The 14,767-nt window shown below is 38.7% G+C and overlaps 1 pseudogene; it reads right to left on the bottom strand.

Moving 5' to 3' along the window:
• Positions 1-315: 315 nt before the first annotated feature.
• On the bottom strand, positions 316-434 carry LOC112476959 (annotated as a pseudogene).
• Positions 435-14,767: the final 14,333 nt, after the last annotated feature.

The raw sequence follows: 14,767 nt of genomic DNA, 5'->3' as shown, positions 1-14,767 counted from the left end.
TTTTTCTTTGGATTTTCTGCCCTTGAGGTTATGCTTGGGAGGATTTTTTCCACACTGAGATTATATAACATGCACATATATTTTCTACTAATTATAAACTAGTTTTTCTCATCTTTTAATTTTTAATACATCTGGCATTTATTTTAATGGTGACATGAGATAGAGGTTTAACAGTTATTTTATTTTTTATTTATTTTTAATTTTTTTTAATTTTTAATTTTTATTTTTTAGGCGAGGCAACCCTTGGTTGACCTCAAATATTGCAAGGACCTTGTCAACTTACAATCTCTTGTTTTTATTTTATTTTTATTTTTATGCCTACAGCACCTGGTCTTCCTAGGCAGTCCTCCATCCAAGTACTAATAAAGCCTGACTCTACTTAGCTTCTGAGATCAAATGGGATCGAGCTTGTTCAGGGTAGCATGGCCATAGACTTAACAGATTTTTTAAAGGGAAGAAATCTCTTTTCAAGGGAAGAGAAGCCATAGTTCTTAGAAAAATTGGGAACTCTTTGATTAGAAACTCCAAGCCCTGTATCTGGAACAAGAATGTTTTTTGGATGAATTTCGGGCATTGTAGAGATTTCAAAAACAAATAAATACACTTATTTTAGAACAGAATTATTACATACGGTTTTTAAAAAAATCACTCCCCCCACTCCAAAGTCAATCTCCTAAAACTACTTCCACCTTTAAACACCTACTACTCCAAAGCCTCAAACTTCATTATTATATCGAGGGACTCTTTAAAATTACTTTTTTTTTCTGTGTGTGTGTGTAGAAAGTGTTTATATCATCTTTTGCTCTTTTATCTTGTGTCCACAATATTCATGCATTTTCAAATAGAGCTATGCTTGCAGCTTTAAATGTGTTTTCCTTGTTTCTCTTTATTCTTTGTCTTGTATGTGTAGAGGACTCACTGTTTTATTATTTCACAAATACACCTATGATATTTATATTATGTACTAGGCACTGTTTTAAATGCCTTAAAATATGAACTCATTTACTTTTCATAACAGCCCTATATTGTAGGCAAAGTTATTATCCTAATTTTATATATGAGGGACCTAAGGAACTCTGAGCTTCAGTGGCTTGTTCAAGTTCATACAGGTAGCAAGTCACCACCATATTCTGTTGCTTTAAATGATAGAGTGGGGAAGTATTATTTTAAGGGATGGAAATTTTCCTCTTTGAGCAGAAAAAAGTACCACCACAAGAAGAAACTGAAGTCTGAACTCATAATCATCATTATTCCATCTCAAAATATGAATCATGTGATTTAGAGTCTGTTACCCTCACGTAAGCCTTTCTAGCTACATCTTTACTTTAATAGGCCCATCAGTGTCCATGAACATACTGCCATATATTGTATATGTCCTTTTATTATAAGCCCTGTAGAATCTCTTTAGATGTAAGCAGGGTATAAATTAGATAAGAGTATGAAATGTGCTCAAAGTATTTCAACTGATATTATCTTAAGACAAGTTAAATTAATTTATAACCTTAAAACAAGAAAGAAATTTGAAAGTAAATGTTAATGGGAGTTCTACTGTAACTATTACAAGCTGGAAACAACTAAATCATCAGCAAGAGGTGAGTTGCTAAACAAAACCTTGCATGTCAATGAAATGGAATGCCCTGTGGCTATTAAAGATGACTATTTTGATATATGGACATTTGTATTTGAAGTAATATTGAATGAAAAAAGCAGAATAAAAATAATAGGTACATACTTATAAATATGTGACAGTATATTACTATTTATGACACTAATGGGAATACAATTTGGATTGATATCTTTAGCTAAATGTTATTCGGAGTTTGAGGATAGAGTATCAAAAATCATAATTAAAAATAATAAATTAAAAAATACATTTTTCAGGCATAAAGATGGTCACTGTTGCACTTTGAGCCTAGGTAGGAGTCTCAAGGATATTTTTAGATGGGCTGGGTCTGTTCTCTGACATTTTCCCATGAAGATTTGCAGTTCTTCTCTGTGTTCAGGAAGTGCATATTGGACTTCCATTTGGAAAAGATCTGGCTCAGCATCTTGTCATCATCAGCTGGGAATGAAGAGATCAATTTAGTGGAAAGGTTGGCAAGAATAGTCGGGAGAAAGCACAGGTAACAGAAGTGACTCTGAGGGGAGCTATGCAATTAGAAATGAAGTCCAAACTGAGGCATGGCAAATCCCATTCAGTTCTGGCAGATGTGGAGAATATGATCTGGAATTGTCATAATCTTCCTACAACAAAAGTGCAGGGCAGCTATAGTAAAACCTCAGATATAGATTAGGTAAATCCAGGGAACTCTCTCAGACTAGGAAGTGGTAGATCAGGGCTCAGCCTATGAGAAGTGGTGCTGACAGCAAATTGGCTGGAATACAGGACAAAGCTTTCCCCACTACTGGGCGCCAAACTTCTGAGGAGAAGGGAGATGCCCTGAGTGCTCAATAAAAAATGTGCAGAAAGGAGTCAGAGAAAGTTTTGTCCTCCCTTCCAGAAGGGTTTGGTGGCTATGTTGGTTTTAATGCTATCTACACAAATTCTTTGATATTCTTTTCTTTAAGAGATGTAGTCTAATTTCCTTCCCTTTGAACTTGGGTTGGTCTTAGTGACTTGCTTCTAATGAACAGAAATGATGAAATATCAATTCCATGATTAGGTTATGGAAAGATTGTGGCTTGTATTCTGGGGACTCTCCCAGACTATTTGCTGTGGGGCAATCCAGCTGTGAGTAGCCCTATGAAGAGAGGCCCATGGGGGAGGAACTGAAGCCTCCTTCCAGAAGCCACAAGTGTAAGCTTCTCCAGCCCCATCAGATTGGAGTTGGCCTACAGATGCAATCTCCTGAGAGACCCTGAGCCAGATCATCTACTTAAGCTGATCCAGGATTCCTGACCCTCAGAAACTGTGATGTGTTTGTTGTTTAAGCTGCTAAGGGTTTGGATAATTTGTTATGCAGAAGTAGATCATTATTAATGCAGTGGTGGCCCAGTACCTTATTATATTGTGGAAATATCTGACAACTTGGCTTAGTTCTGGGGAACAGCCACAATGGGATGGGGCAGTATATAAGTAGTTGAATGCTTATTCCAAACATCTCGGATGGGGCTGAGATACGGCAGACCCTGTTAGTCCTGGATAGGAAGTGCTCAATGAAATATTGTTCTTTATATACTGATGAGAGGTGTCTATTTTCCTTATGTGTGTGGGAAATAGTGTAGGAAACATCTCAGCTGGTTGGTCCCACATTACCAGAGCCAGTAGCCCCAAAGTGTGGTGCATGATGCTCAGAGCCAAGAACTGTGGTTAGGGCAGGACAGAACAAAGGGAGAGTGCCACTGAGCCAAAAGGCAAGTCCAGAACAGATTGTTAAATGAGGGAACCTAAAAAAAATTGAATCTGGAGGCAAAGCTGAGCTAAAGGACTAAGAATGTTAGTGTGAGGGACAGAGTGGTCCAGCAAGAGGTGCGGTGGATTGGTCTGGTGTGGGGGCCGATAGAAAACACAGTGCCACACACCAGGAGCAAGGTTCTTACATTTCTGATTCAAGCTTATGAGGTAGATCCACTTGGGCCAAGACAGGTTAGGAAATGGAACTTGGCTCTTCTTTTTTCAATGACTCAAAGAGAGTTGAGAGTGGTTGTTAAGCCTGGGTTGACTATCCATTTCTGTTTCTCCTTTCCTCTTCAAATAGTGTTCATTCGCTGGACTTAGGAGGAATGAGGATCTATAATAAGGTTTCCATTTGTTACATAATTTCCTGCAACATTACATAAAGTATGTTATATGTAGCTAGGCTAGCCTTGGCTCTGGCTGCTATTGAGGCTCTGACGATTCTTCCCGACAAGCTTGCATCTGGATATGTTGAATATCTCTAGAGGACCTAACAGCTGGTGCTAAAATACATGTTAAAGTGTCTGCTAATTCTATCAACTGAATGCTGCATGACCCTCTCAGTAGAATGACATTTCACAGCTTTCAGCTGCCATAAAATATTGACCTCAAGAACCTCAGGGTTCAGTACCTAATCCATCAGGCTAGCCAGGCACTTGAGGCACTTTAAGACTTTGACTAGAAATAGGCCTGAAGACATGCTGTCTCCAAAAGCCATTCCATTCCAGAATGATTAAATGTCTGTGCCCCAGAGATTTTCTATTATAGTTTAGGAGATTGGCACAAATATACCCAAACAATTTTTTTGCGTGTGTGTTCAGGCAGCAAAATCTTGATGAAGATAAATTTGTGCCATTGCAACTTTCTGGGGGATCTTTCAGAGGCAAACTCTTTGTCTTAGCTGAGCTGTCATTCGGGGATTAATCTGCCCCCATTCAGGAGGGATTTGGAATTCTGAGGTAAAAATCCCATATTTGAAAATAACTATACTTTGTGTTTTAGTCGGGTTTGCCAGCAAGGAGATGCAGAGCAAACTAGGAAAGGTGAGCCAGATGGCAACTTTAGCTCATCTGGCTCTTGGTTCTGTTTCTAGCTAAGCTCTTCAGGGATATTTTCTGCTATAAAACAACCCCATATTCCTTCTGGAATGGTTGAACAGTGCAGCCAATCTCTGAAAAGAAAAGTATTTTGTATGTTGCCTCTAAGATTAAGTTGAATTAAATATACTGGCTAAGTGAATTTGCAGAGTCAGCTTACCAGCTTATATGGCACGGTAAAGATGGAACCAGTTAATCACCAAGAAATTAATATTCCCTATCTCTATGGAGTTGTCACTGGGATTATATTTCTGAGCTCCCATTGTATCTAGGTGCTGTCATGTGACTAATACTTGCTGATGGAATGTGAACAGGAGTGATTTGTGTCTCTTTTAGAAACAGGTGTTCATTCTATACCCTCTCTTTCCATTTCTTGTTATAGACAACCATGGTGATCTCATAATTAAATGTGTTGAAGATAGAAAAACCACAAGATGTAAGGAGCCTGGCTTTCTATAGTTCCAACTGAAAAGTCATCTGCTGTCTAGGAGCATACACATTGGACTTTTAGGTGAGCAAGAAGTACATTTTTATTGTGTCAAGGCACTAGGTTTATTTGTTACAGCAGCTAGAGTTACCTTAACCAACATACATGAACTTTTGAGATTCTTGGGTAAAATGTGCTTTGTAGGGTTATGATTAGATAAGCTGTATCCTTGGCTAAACTGAATTTTGTAACTGAATGGAAATAAGGCGTATAAAACTCTATCCTGACTATATTACTGCTACTTCCTCATTCTAGTTCATTCATTCCTTCCACAAAAATGTATCGAGGCCTTAAAATGTGCCTGGTATCATGCTAGGTAGGCACTGGGGATACGATAATGATTAAAAGAGGCATGGTCCGTATTCTCTTGAACCTTAAAGTATATACAGGAGAGATGATGAATTTCTGAACTAAGGCAATGGAAGGGAGTCTGGGGAAGAAGGAATGGATTAGAACAGTGATTCTCAAAGCTTGATCTTTGGATCATCAGACTTTTAATCACCTGAAGAGCTTATAAAATATAGATTTCAGATCCTGTCCCTATACAATCTGAGTCAGTAAGATTGGAACAGAGTCCAATCAGCTGCATTTTTAATAATCTTTTCCCATGTGATTCTGATGCACAATTATTTTGAGGAGAGAGAGACAGACAGACAGAGAGAGAGAGCGAGCGAGAGAGAGAGATTTAAAAGGTAGAGTTGATAGAACTTTAATGACTCCTTGGAAAAAGTAGGTAAAAGAGAGAACATTCAAAGATGACTCCCAGGTTTCTGGCATGAACCATTGGGTTGGAGTGATGGTATGTGCTTGAGATAGACAACACAGGAAGAAGAGCGGGTTTCTCTTGAGGTAGAGCTATAAGTTCAGCTTTTGACTTAGTGAGTTTGAACCACTAATGCACTTACTGTCCATGTGGAGATGCAGTATGTTTGGCATGCATGGTGGAAATAGAGAGTGAGGTTGTTGGAAAGATAAGAGGCCAGCAGAATTGATCTTGATCCTGGCAGCTGGTTAGGTATGAAATGAAATGCAGTCCTTTCAGGGAGCTTGCAGTCAAGTGATACTGCATAAGGCTTATCTCAAGGTATACTTTGTGGCTTGTGCTATTTCATCTCTCTACTGTATACATAGCATTTTGGGATACTGAATACAACTGAAACAATGGGGTGAATTTAACAACAACAAAAAAATATTTGTCCTTGGTCCTTTAAATCCAGCTATGAAAATGCTTTTCCTATTCATTTATCCAGGTCTAATCCCTCCTTCCCATTGTTGTCTTTACTACCTTACTCTCACATTACCGGCTTTCCAATTTCTTGCATTGCTCGCCTTTTAAAAAATATTGTATTTAGCATCATAGGCTTTAGTGATCTTTCCTGGATTCTGTTGGTTTACAAGTCATAGCTCTTCACCTAATTCTCAGCTCTGCTTATCCCTTGGAGTGCGGCACCCCTTGATGTCTTGAGCGACATGGTCTATCAACAAAGATTTCCTTGGGCCCTTGCACAGGAGATGGAGTCAGACAGAGATGGTGTATGTGAAAGCACTCCACACATGTAAGCTATTATTCTGACTTGTTTCATAAGGAAATCAAGGTTTCAAACGATGCCGCAAAGAGATTTATAAGGACAAAAATAGTCAGAATTCAAAATCCTTTCAATTCTTGATATCTTTCTGTCATCCATGTGAAAATTTTCCTGAAAAGTAAATAGCTACTATCTCATGAGTGTCAGTGAGCTTACAAAGCTATGGAAAGGCTTAATAAAAACGAATAGAGAAATTTCTAAAGAGAAAGACAATTCAGTGATTTCCTGTACAGAGCCAAGTTTATATTTGAAAGTTTACTCTATCTGGCCTCGCTTTCAGCTAAAATCACTTCATACTTAAAATATCAAAGTTTAAACATAATTATCTGGGCAGATTTAAATTTGTTACATCCAGTACTTTAAGCATTGAGACTGTCATGTTGAAAGCACCTAATTAGAGTTTGGGGTGCTTTCCTTTGGGGTCAACTTTGAGCTCTAATGAGTGATTTAGGTAAAAGAACACTATTAGGCTCAGGGAGAAGGGAGTCAAATTTTCTTGAACTCTTATGTGCTAGGGTCTATATTATGGATTGTGTTATTTAACTCTCACAACAATCTTGTTACCTCCAACCTGTAGATGACAAAACTGAGGCTCAGAGAGGTGAATAAATATGCTCAAGGGCACACAGTTTATAAGTCTCAAACCAGGTATTTGAACCCTGGTCTATTGACTTCAGAGACTATGTACAATTTACATTAACTTAGTACCTCCAAAATTCAGCCATATGTAATTTAGGTACTACCTCTATTATTTTACCTGATTGTTTTCTTTTAATAATTATTTTAAACTATTTTAGCCTTTCCTTAAGCAAGGATGTCTTGAAAATAATGGATTTGTGTGTGTGTGTGTGTGTGTGTGTGTGTGTGTGTACATACATTATTCATCTGGATGCCATCTCAAATCAATTCCAGAACTACCAATGGAACACATACCATTCTTTGGAAACATTGCACTTTACCATCAATGGAAGAGTAAAGAGAAGACAGGTAAGTGCTTGAGTCATTCTGCATCTCCATCAGGCTTCCCTAAAGCAGCCCTAAATTAAAAAAAATTGATATGTATGAAGAAAATGTCAGTTATGTATGTATATTAAACCTTTGGGCTGATGGTGACATGATTTGTAGGACCGAAGAAAATTAATATATATTGTAATCTAGTGCTTCCAAGTCTTTCAATGTCATAGGCCACAAAGAAATATTTGTAGGGCACAGTGAGGTCAATGGGTGAGTTTGTTCCCAGCCCCAGGCTCTACCCAGCTCTCCTGAGGGTGGATGGGATTGATATCTTACCAAAACTGTAATACTTCTGTGGCACTCCAAGTCCTCATAACTCATAGGGTTGGGAAATTCTGCTATAATCTACCACCAGAATAACTAACTGACTTTTGGAAGGAAAACAGTCCACTTTGATAACATCTTTTAAAGTACTGTGCATGTGTCCTTGTGTGCATGTGTGTGCTTGTATGTGTATGTGCATGCATGTGTGTTGCTAATTATGCCTTTGTTTTGTTTTATCTCTTCCAATTAGTCTTTGTCAGTTGAGCATATCACTTAGCCTCAGGTAAATGTAATTTTACAATATGTCACAGAGTCCTTCCTTTCTACTCATATTTTTTTATTATAGAAATTATGGAGTTGCCATACTATCTCATTCAGGGTCTTATTATTCATATAAATATACATACAATAATTCAATATAAAGATGTCTCAATAGTTAAAGTAAATTACTAGCAAACAATGCTTAAGACTAGCATACACTGATACCTGATACTCAAAGTCTTTTGTCTGATGCTGATACAACCAGTTTAGTGTGCAAACATGAGCTCAAATTGTCTATGCTTGCACAGAGCCACACCAAAAGTATAGCATAGTGCTTAAAAGCCCTAGGTTTGGGGACAGACATATCTGGGTTAATATCCAGGCTCTACCTTTTAACTAGCTCTGTACTTCAGACTCTGTAAACCTCTATTTCTTCATCTAAAAAAATAGAGATAATAATATAACCTCACAGGGTTGTTGTAAGGACTACAAGAGATAATGCACATAAAGTGCTCAGTATCTGGCATTTAGCAAGTGATCCATAATGGCTGTACTCATTATTATTGGACTGTTTTTTTCCCCTTTTCAATTGTCATGGAATCATGTATTCATATTGTGACTTTGCTATATTGGATTTTTACATTTGTTTTACCACCGAAAATATACTGTCTTCCCTTTTGGAGAAGACAGATGGTGCCCAACCCACTGAGGATCATTTTGAAGGATGAGAGACCCTGTAGCAGAGTGGATCAAATTATGGGCTCTAGAACCAGGTAGCTTGGATTTGAATACAGATTCTGTCACTTATTAGCTGTGTGATCCTGTACAAGTTCATTACCACTCTGAGCCTCTGTTTTCCCATTTGTAAAATGGAGATAATAGTAGTACCTTAGCATAAAGATTAAATGAATTAATATATAGAAGTGTTTGGAACATAGCCTGACACATTTTATTTTGAAACTGCTGAAAGGCATTGCATAGACAGATTTTGCAGAAGATGTGAGTGTCATGTGAGCCAGGAATACTTGTATAAACATGGCCTAAAACCCAGCCCCCATATCTAAGGGCCATCTTGATTGACAGCATGTGTATTTTGGCATTGTATACATCTAGCTTCCTGTTTAGCATGGCCCAGATGTACTTTTCTTCAATAAAATGTATATACAAACCAGTAAAGAAATAATGAACACCTACCAAGAGACTCAGAACAGAACTTTGTAAATTGAATCTGATATTAAATCTCTTAAGATTTTTCAACTACTTAAAAGAATCTTTAATGAGCCTTTTTGTAATGAGATAAGCACCTCTCATTTACCCTTCCTACTACCCAATCAGATCTGTCTCATCCTTAAAAGCCCAGCTCAAAATATCACCACCAAGAAGACTTTCCTCTCTCCAGCCTCCCTCCATTCCCCCTTCTCTGGATTCGTGTAGCATGTGTCATCTCTGCTACACCACTTAGCGCTTAATACTCTCTTGTACTCTTGTTTCATGCTGTTAATCTCATCTGTCCAGCCAGGTTGTAGGTTCCCTAAGAGTTGGGACTATTTCCTCTTTCTCATCTGTATTTCCACAGGCCCTAGCATTAAGCTGAGAGTCTCTTGGTAGATGTTCATTATTTCTTTACTGGTTTGTATATACATTTTAGTGAAGAAAAGTACATCCGGGCCACCCTGAACGAAAAGCTGGATGTACACAACACCAAAATACACATGTGCATCAATCAAGTGCTCACTCAGGTTGGTCCTTAGATACCAGGGCTGGGTTTTAGGCTCTGTTTATGCAAGTATCCCCTACTTGCATGACACTTGCATGAAAATTTTGAATCATATTGGACTGGGAGAGAAAGATTTAGGGTCTTCTTTCATCTTATCATGGATTAGTTATGCCCACTCGTTCAAATTTCCTTCTATAAGGTGAGGGAGCTGAACTCAATGACCTCTAAGATCCTTCTCTGAATATAGCCATACTAATTGTTAATATTTATTAGTGCTTACTCAGGTATACTTCATATACTTATTAATTCACTTAACAACTCTTATGATGTAGATACTCTCGTATCGCCCCGTTTATGAGTAAGGAAACCAAGGTACGAGAAAGCTAAATAACATGTTCAAGGTTTGTTGGGTAATGGGGTCATGGACAGATATCACTAGTTCCACACAGTACAACTATAACATAGGGTTTCTGTGTGAGCGGTATTTACAAACAAAGAAGTAGCAGAGTATAAACATTCCCCTGAATTCTCATCATGCTATAACACAGATTGGGCATAGATGTTTTATATGTATGGTGGCCAAGAATCCAGTAGGGCTGGAGTCTGCCAGGGCCAGCACACTAGACTTGGGACAGAGAGCACTCCAAATGCAAGAGTGAACTCTGTCCCTAGCTCAACATAACATATTTATAGGCTAGCTTACGAGGGGCTAAGGAACACCTATTTTTTTTTAAGTGACAAGAAACATAATAAAGGATCTCTCAGACTAGGGAAAGCTTGAGGGAACAGGCATATGCAGCACCAGGATCTACATAGCGAAGGCCCTAGGACTAGCTTTGCCTATCAGGAATGGTAACATTAGCCAAAGGCCTTGACTCTCTGCAGTCAGATTCAGTGCAGCTGAGCCAGCTCTTGGTCATTCTTACCAAAAAGGGGGAGGAAATGAGCCACCAAGGTCATCTGCATATGTCTCCTTTCAAGACATCCCACAGAGTTGCGATCAAAGTCAAGCAGTGTGGTGCCAGAACCCACACTCTTAACCAATGAACTATGCAATGTCAATTCTTATACTTTTGCTAAATATAGTGGTGGTTTTATAACAGAAGGAAAGCAAGTCAACTTTTGAGCCAGTAAAACCTGAATTTGAATCCTGGTTCTTCCACTTACCAGATGTGAGGCTTTCGGTAAGCTATTTAATCTCTGTGAGTTACAGTTTCCCTGAAATAATGAGAATAAAGGATCTGCATAATGAGAATAAAGAATCTCCACTTCCCAGATTTACTCTGAGGACTGAGATAATCAAGGTGAAGTTCCTAGTACTGTGCCTGACATATAGGACGTGCTTAGGAAAAGATGGCTGCTGTTATCATCAGCGGTGCTGTTCATATTACTGGCTTGCCTTTCAGAAATGCTCAGTTCTGAGATAATCCACAAGATGTCTCCCTTTCAATAGAAAGTTTCATAGCACTGTTTTGTGTATAAATATGTATATCTGAGGATCTGAGTTCTTGAAAAATGACTTTCATGTCCACACCCGCCTGTGCAAAAACATATATTGAACCATGTGCACAGGAGGAAATCATAGTTGGCTCTGCAACCAATGCACATATGGCTCTTGAGGAAGTTTGGAGGCGAGCAGGTCGCTTTCCAGGCTGTGCGTGGGTGGCAACTACATCCCTACATTACAGTCCAAGCATGATGCAGTGGAAGGAGTTTGAGGATCTGTAATTATTTTTCTTTCTCAAGTCCTGAGGAAAGTATATGGCTCCCGAGGACTATGTCTGTGTATAAGTGGGTGCATACACATGTATATGCCCATTGGCACAGTGGGGGAAGAGAGAAGTTGAGGACATAGCCTTCCCCTTGAAAATTTTGTGCCAGACATGGAAGCATCCTTTCACTTTCTGCTGTTCTGTGGATTTTATTTTTGGTAGGGCCTGTGGTACAGGACAGAATTTCAGAAAGATACTCTGCTGTTTGTGTGGAACAGATAATACCAGACCTAGAATAATTACATGTATTCAGGACGATAGAACAATAAGAAATCTAAGTGTGGAGACTGCCTTTGCAGCAGGAGCAATATAGCTGTAAAGTTATGTATTTTTTTAACCACTTGAAAAATCATTCTCTTGGTCAATACGGGGAGAAAGAAATCTTCCCTTTGATTCGACTCATTTGCACACTGAGTAAAAGGCCTACAGCCTAGCAAATATCTTGTCCATTAGTCTGTTGTATGTGGGCTTGCGTCTCCTAAGGATAATTTTCATTGTTTTTCTTGAATGAAGGATGAAAGAGTCTTAGCTGCTATTTCTGGATCACATTTCTTTGTTCCAGAAAGAGAATATGGCCTTTGTTGTGTCCAACTCTTCAGTATCGTGGCTATTTTAGACAAAGCTTTTTTGGGGCACAGCAGGTCTGGATTGGGACTGCTGAAAGATCTTTCTGTCCCAGAGACACTTAGACATTGGAATTCATAAGAAAGGTCAGCAGCTTCTAACCACTCCCTGCTTCCCAGGCAGACAATGCGCTTATACTGTCCCCACCCTGTTCCAGTTGTTTTATCTAGACTGGGTCTTTGTAATCAACATTCCAAGATCCACATTTTTTCCCCCAGATCTTCTCTTGCATGACTTTTTGTTCTTCAGTATCTCTCCCTCTATATTTCTCAAGGTTGTCCTTGGCTTCATTATTTTCAACCAAACTGTGTAAGTCTTAGATGTACATGACAGTGTGGCAGGGGATACATATAACCTCCTCTTAGACTGTCACTTTTTTATGGTGGCAACTAATTTGAATTATACTCTGGAGTAGAAGGAAAAATTCCCTCAAATCTTTAAGATAAAATAATGACTAATGCCCACTGAGTGCTTGCTGTATACCAGGCTCTGTTCTAAGTGCTTGTCACATATCAATTAGGTTAATCTTTACAACAGCTCTAAGAAGTAGGTTAGTATGTGTAACCCATTTTTTTGGACAGAAAACTAAGGCATGGAGAGGTTAATGACTTATTTGAGGTCAAAAAGCTGGGTAAATGGCAATTTGGCTGAAAGTTCATGCTGTTAGCTATAGTACTGTATTTCCCGTTGGGGATGCATTGGGCTGTGCTCTCCAGACCTAGGGAGTTTTCTCTGACATTAGGGGGAAGTACAACTCTTCTATTTAGTGGATTTATAATTTCACCTGGACTTTCAAGAGAGGTAAACTTCACTTAAAGGATTAATTCTGATATTGGGTATGGGTGCAAGTGGCAGGTCAATGAAGGAGATGGCTTGAGATAAAAGTGCCTTTTTGGGTCCTCACATCAAATAAAAGCAGAAGTTAATCATCTCTGTCTACTCATAAGATCAGGAATATAAATGAATTTATCATTTATATTATATTAAATTTAGTCCACATTACTAAGGGAAATGATATGGACTGAATTGTACCCTGCCCCGCTTCATATGTCAAAGTCTTAACCCCCAGTGTCTCAGTATTTGGAGACAGAGCCTATAAGGACGTAATTATAGTTAAAAGAGGTCATAAGGGTGGTATTCTGATCAGCTAGGATTAGTGTCCTTATAAGAAGAGACGCTAGAGAGCGCTCTTGCACTCATGTATTCCCTAGCATGTGCTCTCTTTTCTCCTCCTTCTCTTTCTCCCTCTCCCTTTCCCTCTCCCTCTCCTTCCTCTTTCCACAAATAAGTACAAAGAAAAGGTCATATAATTGCACAGTGAGATGGAGGTCGGTCTACAAGCCAAGAGGAGAGGCCTCAGAATGAAACTTACCTTTCTGGCACCTTGATTTTGGATTTCTCAGCCTCCAGAACTATGAGAAATACATTTTTGTTGTTTATAAAATATCACCCAGTCTGTGATATTTTATTACAGCAGCCCTCTTAAACTAAAATAGGCAAACTATTTCCTCTTCCTTTATTTCTTTAAATGAAACGTAATCTTTTCAGAGCCCTCAACATGTCGTATGGGCAAGAAATTAATTCTTGGTTATTTTGGGGGTTTCCTACATTCCTTCATGAGATCACTGAAGAGTCTTGGGCTTTTATTGTGCTAGAAAAATCAGAAATGGCCTGAGTCTTTAGTTCTTAGTGGTTTCACCTTTTCTGTTTTTGGTTGGACTCCTAGAGGTTACTATCAACAGTTACCTCTTGACTGTCTTGGGGCACTGCTGCTCCAAGTGCACCCAAAGATACTGCTTATTGAGGCCTTGCCTTTTGACTGCTGATCTGTCTGGAGCACTGTGTCCACACACAGTACACTGGATTTGTCAATCAGTTCTATGACCCCTCCCAGTTTCAGTAGGAGGAAGTACAAGCTCTGTCAGTATCTGTGGCTTCTGTCTTCCCAACTCAAAGCCTTTCTCTCTGTGGACTGACACAGCATAATCACCTTTATTAATCTTTTATACCAGAAGTCAAAGAACTTTTTCCATAAAGGTCCAGATATTTAGGTTTGTGGTTTATCTTTGTTGCAGATACTTACCTCAGTTAGAAAGCAGCCATAAACAACATGTAAATGAATGGACATGCTGTGTCCGAATAAAACTTCACCTATTGACACTGAAATTTGAATTTAACATGTTTTTCACATGTCAAAAAATATTCGTATTCTTTTGTTTTTTTCCCTTACCATTTGAAAAAACCTATATATCATTCTTAGCTCACAAGCTGTACAAACACAGACAGTAGGCTGGATGTGGCCTGTGGGCTGTAGGTTGCCGATCTCTGTTTGTTTTAGACTTTTGCTACACAAAGTATGGGTACATGGAGCAGCAGTGTTAGCATCATCTGCGAGCTCATTAGAAATGCAGAACTTCAGGCCTCACCACAGACCTACCCAATAGGAATCAGAATTTTAACAAGATCCTCAGGTGATACACAATAAAGTTTGAGAAGTACCAATTTAGGAATCCAGTGCTGGCTTCTCTTTTCTGGACACTAGGGAGAG

Source organism: Pteropus alecto, unplaced genomic scaffold (assembly GCF_000325575.1).
Source record: "Pteropus alecto unplaced genomic scaffold, ASM32557v1 scaffold93, whole genome shotgun sequence".
Lineage (NCBI taxonomy): Eukaryota > Metazoa > Chordata > Mammalia > Chiroptera > Pteropodidae > Pteropus > Pteropus alecto.
This window is presented reverse-complemented; position numbering and strand designations above follow the sequence as displayed.